Source organism: Saccopteryx leptura, chromosome 3 (assembly GCF_036850995.1).
Source record: "Saccopteryx leptura isolate mSacLep1 chromosome 3, mSacLep1_pri_phased_curated, whole genome shotgun sequence".
Lineage (NCBI taxonomy): Eukaryota > Metazoa > Chordata > Mammalia > Chiroptera > Emballonuridae > Saccopteryx > Saccopteryx leptura.
Genome location: NC_089505.1, coordinates 283,585,191 through 283,603,199, shown reverse-complemented (window position 1 = coordinate 283,603,199; position 18,009 = coordinate 283,585,191). Strand labels below are relative to the sequence as shown.

The window sequence follows — 18,009 nt, the reverse complement described above, 5'->3', positions numbered from 1 at the left end:
GTGCCTGTTTTGTTGCTTTTCTTTAACGTACTTTTTGTTACATTATTAATGTATGTTATAATATATTTAATGTACATAATGGAATGATTTTTAAAAATTAAACTTGACTTTTATATAAATATTAATTACTGTAAAAATTTAATTATAAATAGAGGATAACTGAATTTTATTTAACTAGATCTCTTTATTTTTCTACTTGGTTACCTAGAAAAAAATTACTCTACATTCCTTTTCTTCTTCAACAAGAAAGAAATGATGCTTCAAACTTTTTAATTTTATAAAGATCATAATGTAAAGATCATAATGACTGTTCACAGAGCTCATTTGTTATTTTATCTTTACAGTGATCCTGGGCAGTACTTACTTCTAATAATAGCTTTATTTTACGGATGATAAAAAAGTCACAACTAGTGATTTTGTATTAGAATATGCCTCTTTGTCAAGATCCTTCATGGTATCTCTTAAATTATGCAGCCTCTGTTAGGAAAAGAAACCAGCAAAGGCATACATGATACAACATTTCTTCTTTCCTTTTAAGGTTTGGCACATTGAGAATGCATTTTCCACCTCACAGAGAAAGGGTAAAATTTGTTCTCTCCCATCCTGTTAAGATTTAAAATACTTTTTTTCATATTTTTATTATAATAGAACTGAAATAAAATGAACAGTATAGTCCAATGCCCTACAGAGTTTATACCCACAGAAATTGACCTAAGTTCAATTTTAACACTAATTCAAAGTACAAAGCTTTCTCCTCCCCCCATCCACTGGCCCCATTTCCAACTGTAGTTCTTAAAACCTCCAGCATACTCTGATTAGAGATTGGTCAAGGCATTGTTTCCTATTTATATATTCCTTATAGCAGTGGTCCTCAATCCCCGGGCCGCGGACCAGTACCGTTCGTGGGCCATTTGGTACCAGTCCACAGAGAAAGAATAAATAACTTACATTATTTCTGTTTTATTTATATTTAAGTCTGAACAATGTTTTATTTTTAAAAAATGACCAGATTCCCTCTGTTACATCCGTCTAAGACTCACTCTTGACGCTTGTCTCGTTCACGTGATACATTTATCTGTCCCATCCTAAAGGCAGGTCCGTGAAAATATTTTCTGACATTAAACCAGTCCGTGGCCTAAAAAAGGTTGGGGACCACTGCCTTATAGGATATGCTTTAGTGTTTTATTGGGGTTAGTAGTTATGGTTTAAAAAATTGTGTAGGTGTACCACAGCTTAGAACAGCTTTACATTTTTGTCTTTGCACTCTTAGTAAGAACTGTAAGGGTGAATAAAATACATCTATTTAGTATAAGGATTAAAAAAATTTTTTTTTCCATCGATGAGAGAGAGAAGCATTAATTGTTCTACTTAGTTGTTCCATTTAGTTGTGCGTTCATTGGTTGCTTCTCATATGGGCCCTGACTGGGGATCAAACCCACAACCCTGGTGCTCTAGGATGATGCTTTATCTTTATCCATTGAGGAGCTAGGCCAGGGCTGGATTTTTTAAAAAAATTTTCATTTTATTTAAAAAGTTTTAAGTAAGACAGAGCAGTACAAGTTTACTAGTTATGTTTATACACCTTAATGTCTTACGTTGTTTCCTTTTGTTAACTTCTCATTCATTATTATTATTTTTTTTTTACAAGGACAGAGTCAGAGAGAGGTATAGTAGGGACAGACAGACAGGAACGGAGAGTGATGAGAAGCATCAATCATCACTTTTTCATTGCAACACCTTAGTTGTTCACTGATTGCTTTCTCATATGTGCCTTGACCGCGGGCCTTCAGCAGACCGAGTAACCCCTTGCTCGAGCCAGCGACGTTGGGTCCAAGCTGGTGAGCTTTTTGCTCAAGCCAGATGAGCGCTCAAGCCAGCAACCTTGGGGTCTCAAACCTGGTTCCTCCACATCCTAGTCTGACGCTGTATCCACTGCAATGCACCGCCTGGTCAGGTTCATTACTTTTTTTTTAAACCAAGCATACACAAAAGGCATACAACTTTTAATTTTCAAATAAAGTTTTAATATATTTAACTCTTTGGTCATTTTAAAGGAAACAGATATGTTATGTACTCTGAAGAGCTCTAGGTAATGATTATGGTTATTACATATAATGATTTTCATTGAAAGTATTTCTTCTGTGTATGTTATAGTCACAGTTTTTGTTTTCATTTTGTGGAGGAAAGAATTAAATTATTTTGCCCAAGTACAAAGAGGACGTTTACTTTGGCTAGTTTGAAAAGCTAACTGAGGTTATCCTAGCTTGAGGCCATTGTCTTAAGTCCAAAGAATGGAGGATGATCTGACTGCCCAAGCCTGAGACCTTCAGTAAGAAGAAACAGAAGCTGCCATTAGGAAGATGAAAAGGCAGTGCAGGCACCTTGCTTTTGAGTGAATCTGTACGTTAGAAATTTGTGATCATGTTTAGATAGGTAAGGTCTAGCCTGGTCACAAGAGCTTGACTGATTGTTTATTTAACAGATACTTACTGAGTGCCCATTTGAGCATAACAAGAAAATTGCATCCTATGTGTTATAGAAGTGGGCACCTGTAACTTCTATAATTATGTTCACCAGTGTCACCCAGAAAAGTGCAAGAATTCATTTTTTAAAAAATCGTTCTTTTTCTTAGGGACTGATAAGTAGAAATAGTGAGACAATTTTGGTAACATTTTGTGGTTTATTAGAAGTAAAAGACATTACTGGAGAACCTACCCAGATTTGGAGGCCTAAACATCTATTTAAATGAAGAGGAACAGGGGTCTGGATTACTAGGCTGTGAGAATCATGAATCATATTAATAGTAAAAGAAAGCATCACATATTCTGGGAAACCTGAACAAGTTTGGTGTGCCTGGGTATAGTGTGAGGGAGACAGGGGTAAGAGATAAAGCTGTAGAGCAGGGGTTCCCAAACTTTTTACACAGGGGGGGCCAGTTCACTATCCCTCAGACCGTTGGAGGGCCGGACTATAAAAAAAAGCTATGAACAAATCCCTATGCACACTGCACATATCTTATTTTAAAGTAAAAAAACAAAATGGGAACAAATACAATATTTAAAATAAAGAACAAGTAAATTTAAATCAACAAACTGACCAGTATTTCAATGGGAACTATGCTCCTCTCACTGACCACCAATGAAAGAGGTGCCCTTTCTGGAAGTTCGGTGGGGGCCAGATAAATGGCCTCAGGGGGCCCCGCGGGGCCGGCTGTAGTTTGGGGACCCCTGCTGTAGAGGAAAGGAGGGGCTAGAAGATAAACTAGGGCAGGCGTGGCCAACAGTTTTTGCCCCCAGGCCAGATTAGAAAGAACTTTTTTCACAAGCCGGACAAAATATTAAAATTAAAAAATGTTAAATACAAAAACGATTCGATTAAGTAAACAAAATTTTATTATGTGATTTGTTTATGAATAAATATGAGTGAAAAAAACTTTACTATATAATATTTTAATAAAAATATAATTACATACTGTATAAATATCCAAACTGTATCGCAGTCAATCAAAACAATATTTAATTAATAGAATGAGCTTGAAGGGGTTATATCACAAATAAAACAATTATTTTGTTTTACAAACAGCCTGGACACGTTTTTAGTTATCAACTGCAGCTATTGTCTGTGCTACAGAGCCACTTGCTTCAGCACACTTGACCACAAAAATAACGAATTATTTGACCTTGGGTGCGCACTGGCAAACTCCGCCTAAAGGAATGTGGGTTTCACATCGTGCTAAACGCCAAACAGTTCATATTGAGTACAGACGAGTACAAAAGTTGTAAATCTTTATAATGGAAATTTAAAAAAAAATGAAGTATCGCGAATCCATTCAACCAATTATTGAAAGTTAACCCTAGATTAGTCACACGCAGAATTCTTTTCTGCGTATCACTGTCTTCTTGAATATCTCGATTTCCAATAATCAAAGACGCTTCCACTTCTGAGTAGCTGAGATTTTAAAGTAGCAGAGAATATTAAAAATTTTATCATGGGCCACATAAACTCATTACGCGGGTCGTATGTTGGTCATGCCTGAACTAGGGTGCATTGCAGATAACTTCCTCTTCAGTGTTACCAGCAGAGATTGATCAGATTTGCCTTATAAAAAAGATTGTCTTGAAGTGTAGCTGAGTGGTTGGGGATGGGAGTTTGAACAAGGCTAAACTGCCATGAAGAGAATTTCACCCTTTCCACCTCAGCACTAGAGCGCTATATCCTTTCCCCATCCTGCCATTTCTGGAGACTGAGGATTTGAGGTCATTTATCGTTCTTGCTCTTGTATTATGAACTTAAATAGAAAGTTAGTTCCTAGGTAGAAATAAATTCTATGTTTCAGGTGTTTGACTTAAAAAAGCAAACATGGGCCCTGGCCGGTTGGCTCAGCGGTAGAGCGTCGGCCTGGCGTGTGGGGGACCCGGGTTCGATTCCCGGCCAGGGCACATAGGAGAAGCGCCCATCTGCTTCTCCACCCCTCCCCTCTCCTTCCTCTCTGTCTCTCTCTTCCCCTCCCGCAGCCGAGGCTCCATTGGAGCAAAGATGGCCCGGGCGCTGGGGATGGCTCCTTGGCCTCTGCCCCAGGCGCTAGAGTGGCTCTGGTCCTGGCAGAGCGACGCCCCTGGTGGGCAGAGCATCGCCCCTGGTGGGCCTGCCGGGTGGATCCCGGTCGGGCGCATGCGGGAGTCTGTCTGACTGTCTCGCCCCATTTCCAGCTTCAGAAAAATAAAAAAAATAAATTAAAAAAAAACAAACATGTAACTTAGGCTTTAAACCACTTATTAACTGCCTTTTACTGCCTATGTGTTAATTCTGGCAACTGCTGGTTTATCTCTAGCAATCTCCAACAGAGTGCAAATGCTGTCACGTAAATGGTTCTTGGAGCACACTTTCCTTTGTTTACCTAAGAATCTGATGTCTGTAATCCCAGGCACAAATTTTCCAAAACTGATCCTACTAGGTCATTTTACTATCATATTATAAAAACATGGTAGAAAAACTGATCATCATGTTGGCTTACCAGAGGCTCAGACTTATTAGCAGGGACTTTATTCTCAAGTTCAGGGTTGCCAGGGTGAGACTACACACATGTTCAGATATTCCTCTACTGTTCTCATAAAGCTATTGTCCAGCTAAAGTTTAGATGTGAAAAGTAGGTTTTAGATAAAATTTTTTCTGGAAACTTTCATCTATTTTAATTGAGAATTCATCTAAATCTAAAAAGAGTGCTCATGTAATAATGGGATTTCATAAATCTGATTAAATAAGCCAAACAGGTTTCATGATTGAAAATGTAAGGAAATTTTTCTGGGTAGAAATTCCTTGTCAGGGTGAGAACCTCAGCATTTACGAGGAAGGACTTTCAGCTTACACCTCCTATGTTATTGTTAGAATCTTTTTTAGTTCAACTGACATTTAAAAATAAAAACTTATTTAAATTAGGAAGAACTTCAGACTACTACTGCCATATCAGAAGAACCACTATCATTTGCCATAAATAGATATAAAAGTAAATTAACTGTAATAAACGTAGTCTCTGACTCTACCCGCTTTCTGTTTTTATTTTATTTTTATTTTTTGTATTTTTCCGAAGCCAGAAACAGGGAGGCAGTCAGACAGACTCCTGCATGCGCCTGACCAGGATCCACCCGGCACACCCACCAGGGGGCGATGCTCTGCCCATCTGGGGTGTTGCTCTGTTGCAACCAGAGCCACTCTAGCACCTGAGGCAGAGGCCACAGAGCCATCCTCAGCACCTGGGCCAACTTTGCTCCAATGGAGCCTTGGCTGTGGGAGGGGAAAAGAGAGACAGAGAGGAAGGAGAGGGGGAGGGGTGGAGAAGCAGATGGGCGCTTCTCCTGTGTGCCTGGCCAGGGATCAAACCCGGGACTCCTGCATGCCAGGCCGACACTCTGCTCTACCGCTGAGCCAACCGGCCAGGGCCCTGTTTTCTGTTTTTAAAAGGATGATTTAGCCTGACCTGTGGTGGCACAGTGGATAAAGTGTCGACCTGGAACGCTGAGGTCACCAGTTCAGAACCTGGGGCTTGCCCAGTCAAGGAACATATGGGAGTTGATGCTTCTTGCTCCTCCCCCCTTCTCTCTCTCTCCCCTCTCTCTAAAAATGAATACATAAAAATCTAAAAAAAAAAAAAGATTTAGCAAATGCTAAAGAATTGCCAAAGGCATAGCGAGACCTTTCTTTTCATTGGAAAGGGACTAGCTTTCTCACTATTCAATTCAGTTATCTAATAGCTATTGAATTACCACTGAAATTCTTGTTAAACTTTGGGAAACACCGTTTAATAGAATATACTTCAAGTCCTCTAACAGTAGATGTGTTTTACAGATACAAACAAAATAGAAAAAGGTGAAATGAGAAGACATCTATTAACTATCATACTCTCTCCTCCTCCTCTTGAGTATGTACTTCATTGGGAGAAGCTAGTTAGGAGACAGCCAAACTAGCCTAGTTTTGTGTTTACATGTTGCTACAATATAGAGTGGTATTATAGGTCTCATCATTACCCTAAAAGTTTTGTAAAAAAATAGCTGTGTTTTAACTTAACATGTTTCTCTTCCTTTTTGTTTGCCACTTCCCTGCTCACTAAGGTCCCCAGTCCCTCTTTTGCCCCTCTGTCCAGCTCAAGCACCTTCTAACTAGATTTGTCCTGCTGTTTCAGGATTTTGCCCTTTTTCTTTAAGATGGACCTCTTACTTCAGAATACTTTCCTAAAAGTGGGTTATTATTATTTATATCAGGGGTCCCCAAACTGTGGCCCCCTGAGGCCATTTATCCGGCCCTGCCGCACTTCCGGAAGGGGCACCTCTTTCATTGGTGGTCAGTAAGAGGAGCATAGTTCCCATTGAAATACTGGTCAGTTTGTTGATTTAAATTTAATTGGTCTTTATTTTAAATATTGTATTTGTTCCCATTTTGTTTTTTTTTACTTCAAAATAAGATATGTGCAGTGTGCATAGGGATTTGTTCATAGTTTTTTTTTTGTTTTTTTTTTTCTTCATTTTTCTCAAGCTGGAAACGGGGAGAGACAGTCAGACAGACTCCCGCATGCGCCCGACCGGGATCCACCCGGCACGCCCACCAGGGGGCGACGCTCTGCCCACCAGGGGGCGATGCTCTGCCCATCCTGGGCGTCGCCATGTTGCGACCAGAGCCACTCTAGCGCCTGAGGCAGAGGCCACAGAGCCATCCCCAGCGCCCGGGCCATCTTTGCTCCAATGGAGCCTTGGCTGCGGGAGGGGAAGAGAGAGACAGAGAGGAAAGCGCGGCGGAGGGGTGGAGAAGCAAATGGGCGCTTCTCCTGTGTGCCCTGGCCGGGAATCGAACCCGGGTCCTCCGCACGCTAGGCCGACGCTCTACCACTGAGCCAACCGGCCAGGGCCCATAGTTTTTTTTATAGTCCGGCCCTCCAGTGGTCTGAGGGACAGTGAACTGGCCCCCTGTGTAAAAAGTTTGGGGACCCCTGATATTTTTTTTTCTTTTTTTTAAGACTTTATTTATTCATTTTAGAGAAGAGAGAAGGAGGAAAGAGAGAGAGAGAGAAGAGGGGAGGAGCAGGAAGCATCAACTCCCCTATGTGCCTTGACCAGGTAATCCCAGGGTTTTGAACCGGTGACCTCAGCATTCCAGGTTGACGCTTTATCCACTGCGCCACCACAGGTCAGGCGACCTCTGATTTATATAAAGAAGAAAATGATCCTTTAACCTTTTTTTTTTTAAATAAACCAACTTTATTTTATTTTATTTTTTTATTTATTCATTTTAGAGAGGAGAAGGAGAGACAGAGAGAGAGAGGAGAGACAGAGAGAGAGAAGGGGGGAGAAGCTGGAAGCATCAACTCCCATATGTGCCTTGACCAGGCAAGCCCAGGGTTTTGAACCGGCGACCTCAGCATTTCCAGGTCGACGATCCTTTAACCTTTCAGTGGAACTCCTGTGTCTAATAAAGGGTAACTCAAGTAATTCTTGAGTGAAGGAGTACACAAGAGATGTTAGTTGGGTTGCCTTCCACACCATACTCCCTTTTAGATACTGCTGGGGAGTAGTTGAGGTAGAATCAATATTGTAACCATATTACCAAATTTCTAGACATCCAAAGGCTTTAGTAAGAATGACTGTTTAGAGGAAGAACTTGAGTTTGCACAGTGGCACAACACCATGGAAATACTTTTTATGCCCACTAGTTCTGCTATTACTGCTGAGTTTTTGCTAATGTATATAATAATATGTGAAATATAGTTATATTGATATATGCGTGCATATATCAATGCATATACATATATCTGAAAAGTAGCTTCTGAATTTTAACGTTTGAAGTAATGCACTGTAGGGCATTTCTGATTTCTCTCAATTATAATTATACCTTCATATGAAATGATTATCTCAGTCCTGGCCAGTTGGCTCAGTGGTAAAGCGTTGGCCCAATGAGTGGACGTCCTGGGTTCGATTCCCAGTCAGGTCACACAGGAGAAACAACTATGGCTTCTCCACCCCTCCTCCTCTTCGTTTTCTCTCCCCTCCCTTCCGCAGTCATGGCTGGTTGGAGCAAGTTGGCCTTGAGTACTGAAGATGTCTCAATGGCCTTGCCTCAGGCGCTAAATTAGCTTGTTTGCTAAGCAACAGACCAACAACCCTGGATGAGCAGAGCATCACCTGGTAGGGGGCTTGCCAAGTGGATCCCAGTCAGGGTGCATGGAGTAGTCTGTCTCTGCCTCCCCATTTCTCACTTAAGGGGGAAAAAATGCTTATCTCTTATGGATGAGGGTTAGTTTGGTGACTGATAATTGCAGTACGGTGGTAGGGTTGGTAGTTAGTGTAAGCCAGAGCATTACTCAAGGAATAAACATACTTCTAGTTTATTATGTTTGTCTTTCCTGGTTTATCTGGTAAATTCACCTGTTGACATAGCAAGGTGGCAGCTAGGAGTGATCTACTGTGATTTCATGATTTTTAGAAGTTGACAGTACCTTAGACAGTTGATAAATATTTACAATACAAATTGCATTAAGAACTTCCTAAAGATGATAATATTTTAATATTCTTTTATTCATGATTCTATAGTTTTTACTACCCAGCACATCTCTCTCTTTTTTTTTTAACAGAGACAGAGAGTCAGAGAGAGGGATAGATAGGGACAGACAGACAGGAACGGAGAGAGATGAGAAGCATCAATCATCAGTTTTTCGTTGCGACACTTCAATTGTTCACTGATTGCTTTCTCATGTGCCTTGACCGTGGGCCTTCAGCAGACCAAGTAACCCCTTGCTCGAGCCAGCGACCTTGGATCCAAGCTGGTGAGCTTTGCTCAAACCAGATGCGCCCGCGCTCAAGCTGGCTACCTCGGGGTCTCGAACGTGGGTCCTCCGCATCCCAGTTCAACACTATCCACTGCACCACCGCCTGGTCAGGCCTCAGCACATCTCTTTGTGGACAAGTCCCGCCAGGGGTTAGGACGACGGAGACGCAAAGACCCGACTCCGGGGACCAGGTTCAGTGACACAGATCCACTTTATTCAGGAAGTAAGCTAGCTTATATACACAGGTTCAGCCTATAGGGTGTTACAGCATGTTTCTCAAAGCCAGTGGCTGAAAAGACCAGGGAGCTGCATGGTTGGCGCTGAGTCACTTATAGTGGGCGAGCTCCCTTCCTGGGTATGCCCAGGCGGGTTCTGGGAGCTGGAGTATTCTCACAGCATTACATCAGCCACAGCTGCTAGGAATGTGTTCTGCGCTCCACTCACATCTCAATACTATATCCTTTCAAGGTTCAAGGTTCAAGGTTCAAGGTTCACAATTAGTAATAACTGCATAGAGTTAATTAAGTCTGACAGTTAACATAGACAAACTTATATTGCTGTTGGCTGATAATTAGCATTTCAATTAATATAAATGAAAGATAATCCTACAGAAGCACAGAAGGCTAGGCAAAATTGTATTGCTTCAAAATAATTTTATATTTAATATTTTCCAACTTTGGTCTGAGACAGATAAGTATTGGGATTTGGGGAAGAATCTTTAAAAGATGTGTGACATGTTGGTCCCCCCCATTTCCAGTACCCACCTGACACCATACATAGTTTGTATATTAGTCTTATGGAATTTGCAAGCACACCCTACTTATGTGTAAGGTAGAATATAATGTAATATTCTAGTTAGGCCATTTTCTATCGTCATCTATCATTTAAAACCTGAAATGATTTGGAGCATTTTAGATTGCTATCATCAGGAAATTGTGTCCTTTTTTTTTGTCAGTTGAAATTTTTTATAACAATTAGAACAAAGATGAGTAAAATGGTTGATTAAACCATAAATATTGGTTCTATTTAACTTTTGTTTGCCTCAGTAATATTAAGTGGTTTGTTTACTTCATTTCAGAGAATTAGCCAAAAGCCATTATTGTAATCACTTCAATATAAAAATGAAAGGAATTCCAAAATAATAAAAACCTCTTCTTTATTTAGCTTATCTACTTTCATACTAGCCATTCAATTACAACAAACAAAAAGTTTAATATTCACCCACTAAGAGCTTGTACTCTCAGTGGAATTCACTCCCTTGGCCAGTGTTTGAAAACTTTGATTACCATAAATATTCCATTTTTCAGATGCTCTCTGTGTGGCAGTATTAACCCTTTTCTTTCTTGCCAAACGCAGAAAAAATTTACCAGTTTCTCCTTTATTTTATCCCCAAAGTCTTAATTTCTGGCATTTTTGTTTGGTTTTTTCAGAATTTAGTGACTTTTGTGTTTAATACTTTTGTGTGTGGGGGGGGTTTTTTTTTGGTGTGTGTGTGTTTAATACTTTTAATTCTTAGGCTTACAAGCTTAAGAAGTAGCAGTTTCCTGGGGCTAAAGAAAGAGATAGAAAGAGAGGGAGTACATGCAAGAATGAGCAGGCATGATATCAACAGTAGGAGGTGTATAAGGTGTGAGCAGTGTTTACACACAAGCCAAAAATACTCAATGATTAGATGTTAATTGATACACAAGTCCATGGTCACTACCACTTAATTTTATATCACAAAATCTGGTGAAAATGAAATTTTATAACTCAGATTGATGACTTAGGCAGATAAAAGACAAAAGTATTTATTGCATTTCTTTTGTCCTGCCAGTTTGAAATAATTTTGATTAGTATATTATGTTCTAGCCTCTGTTTTTAGAGAATAAGTGACTGTTTTAAATTGTGGATGAGGCCCTGGCCGGTTGGCTCAGCGGTAGAGCGTCAGCCTGGCGTGCGGGGGACCCGGGTTCGATTCTCGGCCAGGGCACATAGGAGAAGCGCACATTTGCTTCTCCACCCCCCCTCCTTCCTCTCTGTCTCTTCCCCTCCCGCAGCCAAGGCTCCATTGGAGCAAAGATGGCCGGGGCACTGGGGATGGCTCCTTGGCCTCTGCCCCAGGCGCTAGAGTGGCTCTGGTCGCGGCAGAGCGACGCCCCGGAGGGGCAGAGCGTCGCCCCTGGTGGGCGTGCCGGGTGGATCCCGGTGGGGCGCATGCGGGAGTCTGACTGTCTCTCCCCGTTTCCAGCTTCAGAAAAATACAAAAAAATAAAAAATAATAATAAAAAATATAAATTGTGGATGAATATATAATAGCATACAGTTTTAATGAATATATAATATAGTAGCATATAGTAACAATACAAGGAGGTAATATAACTGTAACTTGTATAGGATATATGGTTTTTAAAAAGTTCTTAGCCTGACCTGTGGTGGTGCAGTGGATAAAGCATTGACCTGGAACACGGAGGTCGCTGGTTCAAAACCCTGGGCTTGCCTGGTCAAGGCACATATGGGAGTTGATGCTTCCTGCTCCTCCCTTCTCTCTCTCTCTCTTTCTCTCTCTTCCTCTCTCTCTCTCTCTCTCTCCTCTCTAAAATGAATAAATAGTCTTAAAAATAAAAAGTTCTTAGACATATTATCAGTTTTTTTCTGCTGTATGTAGACAAGAAAATATTTGTTTCTATTAGATAATAAAATAATTGGTTAGAGTTTAACGTTTAAACGCTACTAATAGGTAATAAATATGGGATTTGGTTCCCCAGTTTCCTAATGCCTGTGATGCTCATTATTGAATGGAGAGTCCAGCCATTTTTTTTTTTTTTTGTATTTTTCTGAAGCGGGGAGAGACAGACAGACTCCCGCATGCGCCCGACCGGGATCCACCCGGCACGCCCACCAGGGGCGACGCTCTGCCCACCAGGGAGCGATGCTCTGCCCCTCCTGGGCGTCGCTCTGTCCCGACCAGAGCCACTCCAGCGCCTGGGGCAGAGGCCAAGGAGCCATCCCCAGCGCCCGGGCCATCTCTGCTCCAATGGAGCCTCGGCTGCGGGAGGGGAAGAGAGAGACAGAGAGGAAGGAGAGGGGGAGGGGTGGAGAAGCAGATGGGCGCCTCTCCTGTGTGCCCTGGCCGGAATCGAACCTGGGACTTCTGCACGCCAGGCCAACGCTCTACCACTGAGTTAACCGGCCTGGGCCTGTTTTTTTGTTTGTTTGTTTTTGTTTTTGTTTTTTTTCTGAAGCTGGAAATGCGGAGAGACAGTCAGACAGACTCCCGCATGTGCCCGACCGGGATCCACCCGGCACACCCACCAGGGGACCACGCTCTGCCCCTCCGGGGGGTCGCTCTGTCGAGACCAGAGCCACTCCAGCACCTGGGGCAGAGGCCAAGGAGCCATCCCCAGCGCCTGGGCCATCTCTGCTCCAGCCAACTGGCCAGGGCCGAGAGTCCAGCCATTTTAACCTTAGTCCAGCCACTCCTGTTTTATATACATACATTGTGCCCTATTACCCAAGTAGTTCATTGATCATTTAGGTTTAATGCTTATTTCATGGTTAGACTTGTACCTTATTAGCTGGTTCCTGGAAAACACTTTGCTCAAATGACAAAATATAGTTTATTATTTAAATGATTAACACACAAAAAACTAAAAAAATTATAAATTGACTGAGTACTTCTACCTCAGTATATTAATATAAAATTAGTATTTCTTATCAAATTACATTATATATGAGCTTTATGTTTCAAGAAACACACTTATGTTAAGTAAGATTTAGTTGATAACAATCTTTTTGGGCACCTCATAATAAGTAACCTGTCCTGTATTATCCAAAGGTTTTTCAGCTATGAAGGACTCTCTTTTAAGAGTTCAGTAGTTCACACCAGTAGTGGTAGAGTAGAAAGAGTTCAGGGAGTTGAGATCTCTCTTTTTATAAGTGAGAAAAAACAGGGTCAGGGTCCACAAACATTGGGAATTGCTCCAGATTCTCCCATCCAAGTACTAACCAGGCCCGACCCTGGGAATTGCTCCAGATTCTCCCATCCAAGTACTAACCAGGCCCGACCCTGCTTAGCTTCCGAGATCAGACGAGATCGGGCGCGTTCAGGGTGTTATGGCCGTAAACTGCTCCAGATTCTGATGATTAGTGGCAAAGCTATGGTAAGAACTCAGATCTTACCCACTAAATTGAACTTAATTTCCAAAGAACAGTTTGATTTGTGCATTAATGAATAATTAGAAATAGAGGGTGTGGGCTTGTTTCTGAACTGATTTTGGATATTTTGGATAGAGATTAGGTATAGATATAGATACAGATTTTATGTTGACAAAGAAGTAAAGTTATTTTCCATTAAAATTTTCTTATAATTATAAAAGTATATACAAAATGCACATTCTACAGAGTTTTTCTGATATTTCTGTTTACTCATCTTTTTTACTCCCCTGAAGAATTTTTGAGTTAACACTATGATATTAAAAAGCAGCATGTTTCCAAAATAAATAAATAAATAAATAAATAAATAAATAAAGCAAAAGCAGCATGTTTCATTAGGTGTCCATAACCTTTGAGTTGTGCCTAAATAATAATTACTGGATTACTACAGTACACCTAAAATCTCAATGTGTTCTGTGGTCTGTCTAGTACATGAGCAGGTAGTGATTTAATCCCTTAAATAAGTAGTAAGTCAGCTTTTCCTATTTGATGTTTTTCTTGCTCAAAAGAATCAATGAAACCATCCGAAAATTTCTTAGTTATTGATGTATGTGTTTCTTCTACTTTCAAGCTGATTTGGTATGTGCTTGCATAGATTAGAGGAATGTGTTGGTGACAGTTGTTTTCTTTATGTTGCTAGAAGCCTCACCCCACTTCCCTACACACCTTATTGTTTTCTGTCTCCTAAGATATTATTGTTATCTTAATATACCTTATTTTTCTAATGTCTTTAACTCCCTTGTCAAGAAGAAATTTAAGAGTTTATATAGTAACAGTAAATAATAATAAAAAATACTCCTTTATTTATGACCAAGAACTCTTAAAAAAGAAACAACTTGAAAGCTTCAGTTATCTCCATTATCTCCATTAATAAAGGGATATGTGACATGGGTAACATATGTTGTTTCCATTTGAATTGAAGTACATTTGTCCGGTGTGGAAATTCATCTGTTGTCCACAAAGTAATCACACCATGGAGATGCCCCCTTAGCTTTTACGTACCATTCCTGGTGAAATTCATCTCCCGCTGGCCATTCCAGCCTGTGTTATCTCAGAACAAAGTCAAACTACAGGCAGAGCAGTTTGATGTGACACTTCATAGCTTCCTAGGAGCAGGAACAAAGGCAATTTTGTCTTTGATCTTCTATGCAGACTTTTTTGGATGGACTCAAGTAGGCAAGTAATCATACTTAGTATTTGACAGTTTCACCAAAAATTTGAAAGAGGGACTTCCTGTCAATTAAATAGTCTTATTTGGTATAAGAGCCACATGCAGTTCTTTGCCCCCTTGAATGTGGCTCTTCCACAAAATACCACGTGCAGGCGCTACCTCGATAAGGAATGTACCTACCTATATAGTTTAAAAAATTTGGCTCTCAGAAGAAATCTCAATCCCTGTACTGTTGATATTTGGCTCTATTGACTAGTGAGTTTGCTGACCACTGCTAGCTATCTTGAAGCGTCTTCCTGGTTCAAAAAAGTTGATCATATTTTAAAGTAACAGAATTCTTCTGTAGAAATATCCTATTCCTTTTTAACTAAGCAATAAGATTAGTTAACCTAATATGACTTTTTCAAAGGCGTATTTTCTATCAGACTCTTATTTTAAGTCTCTTAAGCTAGTTATTTAGGGTTTCAATCAGTTGAAAAAGAATTTCAGTTCCAGTCCTCCTACTTTGTTTCCATTGGAAAAGCATTTCCTAGTTTCTCCTTTTTCCTCTGCCTTCCAAAACCTACTAAATGCGAAGGGCCTGATTTTTCTAGCCAAGAAACATTTTTTTTGTTTGTTTGTTTTTGTGGGTTTTTTTTAAATATGGAACGCTTCACGAATTTGCATGTCATCCTTGCGCAGGGGCCATGCTAATCTTCTCTGTATCGTTCCAATTTTAGTATATGTGCTGCCAAAGTGAGCACTAGCCAAGAAACATTTGTTGTGACAATATATTTTTTAAGTTTTTTTCTTTTTGATGACCTGACCAAGTTCAGTCATTCCTCAACCTTTTACTTGCTGGTGGAGATAGCAGTGCCAACATTTATTTAAAGTCTGCCTCAGTTGGATTGCCCCTTGGGAGAAGCATGTCATTTGTGGTAATGCCATTGCACACACTACCTTCATTATGTCTTGTGGTGTTTAATCTGACCTAAAAATACTATATTTTTATCTGACCTAGAAATTAAGGTTTTATTTTGAATGGCTTCTCATACTTTTGTTTTGAATATTTTCTTCTCTTATACTGCTTACTAATGCTTCCCAAGGCAAGGAAGATTTTATTTTCAATTTTCATTTAAATCATATTAAAAACTAAAACTGGCAGTTTTGTTTGAAAAGCTTTAAGTGAAAATAAAGTGGAATCTAGACTTAAAAACTAAACTTCAAACTAATCAGGAAATGCTTATCTTATAGATATTTTTGCCCCATTCTACTGGTGCATTTCAGTAATCATTTTTCATGTTTTCTGGATACATGAGAAGCAAATAATTCTCCATAGTAATATTTTTTTTTTAAAGTCTTTCTGCTTACTTTTAATCTTAATTTGTTTTAAACTGTAATTCCAATCAAAGAGCTTTAGAACTATGTAGTGTGTTATGACACATTGTTTTATAAGTAAATACAGAAATTTTCTTGCATAGTTTTAGAATCTTTCTCTGAGATGCTAATTCTTAATAGTTCTGAATCTGAACATTTCAGTATGTAGTCTCTGGATTACTTTTTCAATATGGCTCTGCTTTTTAAATTGTTTATTTCAACTGTGTAAAAGGCTTGACTTTAGAATTAGGAGTGCAGGGATTGTGAAGTGGCCCTTTATAATTAATGGTGTACCAACAAAATAGCTACATTAAGCTGATTTCAATTTAGAGATGATAAAAGAGCATAATTCTGATATTTTATATTTAGTTTTATAAATATCCAACTTAATGTGTGTGATAGTATTATCAGGGACAGTTGAATATAGCTGAATGTTGAGTTACTTTTTTTTTTTCTATTTTGTTTTCACAAGAAAGATTTCCCCATTTTGCTCACATCCTAGTTCAGATTACATGTCACAGAGTCAAAATATGCTTAATTTGTTAGCTGTTTAGTTGGAATTCACAGCATAGTGGAAAATGTTTGCAGATAATTCTATGCAATAGTAGAAAATTCAGTTGATTCCTCGTATTTCTTCAGGGCAGTGATCACAACCAGATTCAACGTATGCACAAAGCAGCGGATACCATGGTAGCGGCCGTCGCTGATTGCTTTTACCATGTTGGATCCATTGTCAGTCTCAAAGACCTACTTCCAGCTAGGTGCCTTGAACTCAAATAGCTTTTCACACAGACTTCAGGATGTGAGCTAAGGTATGGCCTTTTTTCATGAGCTGGGCCTACATATGGGTTAACAGTAACCTGCAACTTTTATAGAAAAGAGACTACTGGCTATAGTTTAATGTCAGACAATGACTAGTTGTAGTCATCATTAGGCAGATAGTGTGTGTTCTTCGTATATTTGGACCACTCCCCTTTTGGAGATTATCCCTTTTTTTCTCCTCTGTATGTTTCTACCAAAAAAAGACTATCCACATAAAAATTTCTCATTAGAAATTATCGTAAAGGCTTAAGATATGTCAGCTTTATGATTGAACCATTGTCTTCAGTATGAGATGTATACGATCATTTCTTTTATTCATTTGGTATAAACAGTAATATTTTTTTAAACTTTTCTGGATTTTGCACTTTTTTATTTTGCTCTCAAAAAGTCATAATGCATTCCTAACGATTTTCACATTTTAATAATAGGAATTTCTCCTACTAATCATCTTTCAGAAACTGGAATTAGAAAATAGGTATTCATTAACAGGACTTGAAATTTAGAGTTATTCATTTTCCAGGGTAACTTGCCCTAAATTGCATTGAGACAATTCACTCTCTGTGTAAGAGGTTCTTGTTTCTTATAGGTGAAAATACTTTAATTCTGGAAAAACAAGGCTCACTCCCATATCTTCCTTCCCTGCTTGGCAAGATACAGTTCTTGAAGTGAAATCTTTATTCGAGAGCACAGTAGATCAACTGATTGATGATAGATTTTAGGAAACCATCTTTTTAAGCTATAACCATAACGCTCCTGTTTTCTCAAACTGCTTACTGTTGTTTTCCTGTTAAGGTTCAATAGCCCTATTACTCAAGAATTTTTTAAGCCCTGATATAAGATAAGAGAAATACTTGTAATTGGAGAGAGTCTTATAAGTTCAAAGGGAGTACTTTCAAGCAGCTTATGCACTTGTCTTGACTCTCAGTTTTTGATACTGATTGTGAATAGCTATTAATAAAGAAGTTGAGACTCTGAGCTTGTCTACCAGAATCCTATCTTTATTAAGAAAATTGTCAGACTCACTATTAAACTGTATTCTAAACTGTAGTCTCAACTTTATTTCATAGCTATAAAAGATACACTATCTTATTTGATTCTAGTAGTAAAAAATGTTTGATATTTCAGTCTTAAAACAATCTCTATATTTGCCTTACAT

At 39.4% G+C, this 18,009-nt stretch overlaps 1 protein-coding gene and 1 non-coding gene across 11 annotated transcripts in view; one reads left to right on the top strand and one right to left on the bottom strand.

Annotated features, from left to right (window-relative positions):
• BIRC6 (baculoviral IAP repeat containing 6) overlaps nucleotides 1-18,009 on the top strand; it is a 238,151-nt gene that overhangs the window by 198,149 nt on the left and 21,993 nt on the right. Inside the window, exon 67 of one of the 10 annotated variants that reach the window (XR_010750445.1) lies at nucleotides 16,671-16,843. The exons of the other annotated variants lie outside the window; for them this stretch is intronic. The gene's annotated coding sequence lies outside the window, so the exon portion shown is untranslated. The remainder of the gene's footprint in view (nucleotides 1-16,670; nucleotides 16,844-18,009) is intronic. 10 annotated transcript variants of the gene reach the window in all.
• On the bottom strand, nucleotides 15,312-15,418 carry LOC136401878 (U6 spliceosomal RNA). Its single transcript, XR_010750803.1, has one exon. It is a non-coding gene; the product is annotated as a U6 spliceosomal RNA (small nuclear RNA).